Consider the following 3,181-nt stretch of genomic DNA (forward strand, 5'->3'; position numbering starts at 1 on the left):
AGACCTGCTGGCGCCGCCGCCGGCTGCAGCCCGCTCGCCCGCGCCAGGCCCGCTCGGCGCGCCGCCGCCACCCCCGCGCGCAGCGCGCCCGGGCCCTCCCCTCGCCGCCGCGCTTCCTCATTCCAGCGCCGCATCGCGCGGCGGCCCCGCGCGGCAGGTGGCGGCCGGCTGTCTGCGCCCCGGACCCGGTGGCGGGATCGGCCGCGGCGCCGCGGGGCCCGCGCTTAACCCTTGGGGGCCCGGCGCGGGCGGGGCAGCTGGAGGCGGGGGCCGCTGGCCGCGCCGCGAGGACCCTCGGGACGCGGGACATCGTGAAGCACTTTTCCCCAGTGGCTCGGGGCGTCCACTGCCCGCCCAGCTCCACTTCCCTCGAACTGGGGCCACTGGGCTCCCAGGTTCTGGCTGCGACCCCGGGTGACGAGTGCCCACCCGAGGGGGTGGGAAAAGTTGATCCTCCGCAAGTGAGGGGAAGGTGCAATTCATTTTCCCAGACAACCAATGGAATACCTCTCGTCTCTCTTCCCTCCCACCTGCTCAGGCAGCAGCTAGGATCGCGCCTTCCATCTGGCCCGTGTGCACACGCAAGTGTGAAGGGACGCCTGCGGGAGGAGGTGACACCAAAGGCAGTCCTGCAGCCTGGCTCCGCGGCTCTTGGCACCTCAGACCCCTCCCTCCCTGTGTGGGTCTCCGTTGAAAGAGGAATGCCGCTCAGACAGAGCACCTCTTCACGCTCTGCCGGGAGCCCATCATTCTGATTAGCCAGGCCCCACCCGAGCCAGAGCCAGGCGAGAGTGCTCAGTGTGAGCAGAAGCGGGAGAATTGTGAATTCAGTTGATTTGCCCTGATCCCCCTTGGGCGTTAAGGGAGGGACAGAGGTGAGTGAGGCCCCAGCCCTGCCCTTCAAGACTTGTGCAGGCCTCCCAGGTGGAGACAGGTGAGGTGTGTAAAATGTCATTTCGGGCCCTTGAGTGTGGCAGGGAATGGTGGCCACCGGGGAAGGCTGTGGCCCCACTGAGGAGGCTGCTGGTGGCACTCTTGTGGACCGGCTTTGCCTGGTGCCATCCTTGGGAGAAGTCTCTTCTACCTTGCGTGAACCACAGGCAGCATCCGGACAAATTCTTCCTGGACCACTTGTACAACAACTACTGCTCACTTCGTGCTGAGAGACGTTTTGATGTTCTGAGCCCTGAGCCCATTGACTCCCCCTGTTTGGAGCCCAGAGGAAAAGAACGAGTGAAAGGTTCATGGCTTCAATCCTTAGTCCACCCCTTGCGTCTATGACCTTAGGCAAGATGCTAAACCTCTTCATGCCTCATTCTCCTTACCTGCAAAAGAAGCCGGTGCTACTTTATTCATCCGAAAAGTCCTTGTCGGGACTAAATGGGGCAATACACACAAGATTCAAGGCCGTGGGGGCCAAAAGTACTGTAGTGGAGGGGTTATGGGACACCTCTGGTTCTTGGATGCACACCACACCCTTAGCCCCCAGATGTGTCTCTTTAAATGTGTGCTGTGGTCTCCAGGAGTGGGAATCAAGGACCCAGACGTAGTTTTCAGTCCAAGGCATTTCCTCCCGAGGCGGAGGAATATGAGGTAAAGGACCCAGATAGTTTAGGCTGTGTGGTCCTGACCAAGCTCCTAAACCTCTCTGAGACTCAACATCCCTATCTATAGGTTGGTGGTAATAATGTAAGCCACCTCATGGGGTTGTTTACAGATTGTGTATTTTACACAGGAAAGCTCTTGCCATGGATTGGCCCTGCAAGAGGAGGACTCTGTGAGTGGTGACTAGTGTTTATCATGAACCCTGCTCACTACCAGTGTCCTGTTGAGATGGGGAGCAAGCTGAGAAAAACCAGGCTTCATGGGCGGCTCCTCCCGCCCCACTCCCAAACAGGTGGAGCAGAAGGAACTCGGGCTATAACCTGGGGTCTCTGGGTGGACACCATGGCCCCGAGAGGATGCTTAAATCAACAATAAAAGCACATTGGAGGGGAATATCTATCAGGAGAGATTCAAACATGTGATACTTTAAAAAAAAAATCATAGGTGTAAAGTCATTTTGTTTCTTTAGAATATATACATAAAATATTACAGTGTTTAATGAAGGATGGCCTCGTTTATTCAGACAATAACTGCCAAATTATCAGTTTTTCTTCTTTTGAGATATTATCAAAATCACAAAGAGCCCCTACAGAATGAATCACAGTCGACTTATTCAGAGCTTACTGTAATAAGGGAAGCAGCTATCGGCACTTTCGTTCTGGGAGAGACTGGAAAAGATTTTAAAGGAGAGTTGAGTTTTATGGAGTAAAAGAACGGTTGAAGTGATAGGGTAGGATCCATAGTTTCATTTCTTACTCGCCGTGTGCGTCTTGGGAAGTTCCTCAGCCTCTCTGGGCTTGCTTTGTCATCTGCACAGTACACCTACATTACAATGGTGCTGGTAAGATTAGGGGAAGTTAAATGAGCTGATGGATGCAATTTACTATGATTAAAACTGTATCTTTCTTCAATTTAAAAATATCTGCTAAAAGGCAACAAATGAACCGCAGTTGGGAGACAGCAGGAATAATTTTTAAGTAACAGGAAAAGATTTTTGTAAAAAAAAAAATTCTCTTGTCTTTCTACGGTGTTGAAGGAATACAGAACTCATGCAGTTTCGTCTGAAAAGGAACAGGAACAGGAGGAAAAATACAAGGACATGGATGAAACTTTTGCAACAAGGACTCTGCTTCTTTGGTTTCTTTTCCCCAGTTTTCAAGATCTCCAGCTTCTGCTTCTGCTGGTTTTGAAAATTAACGGTTGTTAGCCTGGGGCAAGGTTCTTGACCATTCCCCTCCACCCCCCACCCCCAAGCGCTGGAAGCTCACTCCTCAGGTTTGGCTTTTTTCTGAGCCCAGTGGCTGCCGCTACATCTGGAAGGGAAGGAACATGGCACGGGGGAGGAGTGAGGAGGTTCCAAGGAGCCAGGACTGCCCAGCGGGCGTGCTGGGTGGGAGGTGCCCAGCCAACTGCAAGGAGACCCCCAGGATGCTCCCTTTCCTGACGTGTTTCCGAGGCCCTGTCCGGAGGCTCAGTGGCTCCTCGTTTTGAAACCCACAAAAACTCAACAGCTCTGTTCATCATTCACGTTTCCGCCTCTAGATTTGAATCGAGCGTGTGCCACCGCTGACAACCA

General features: G+C 53.9%; 1 protein-coding gene across 2 annotated transcripts in view; it reads right to left on the reverse strand.

Moving 5' to 3' along the window:
* The window catches only part of IKZF1 (IKAROS family zinc finger 1), a 96,590-nt gene extending 96,058 nt beyond the window's left edge, over positions 1-532 (reverse strand). The window contains exon 1 of one of the 2 annotated variants that reach the window (XM_025853032.2): positions 508-532. The gene's annotated coding sequence lies outside the window, so the exon portion shown is untranslated. Of the gene's footprint in view, positions 1-4; positions 29-507 lie in introns of those variants that run through there. The other variant, XM_025853031.2, reaches the window with a different exon arrangement.
* Between the last annotated feature and the right edge of the window lie 2,649 nt (positions 533-3,181).

This window comes from Callorhinus ursinus, unplaced genomic scaffold, assembly GCF_003265705.2.
Source record: "Callorhinus ursinus isolate GAN/ISIS: 27379988/994484 unplaced genomic scaffold, GSC_fseal_2.0 scaffold60, whole genome shotgun sequence".
Lineage (NCBI taxonomy): Eukaryota > Metazoa > Chordata > Mammalia > Carnivora > Otariidae > Callorhinus > Callorhinus ursinus.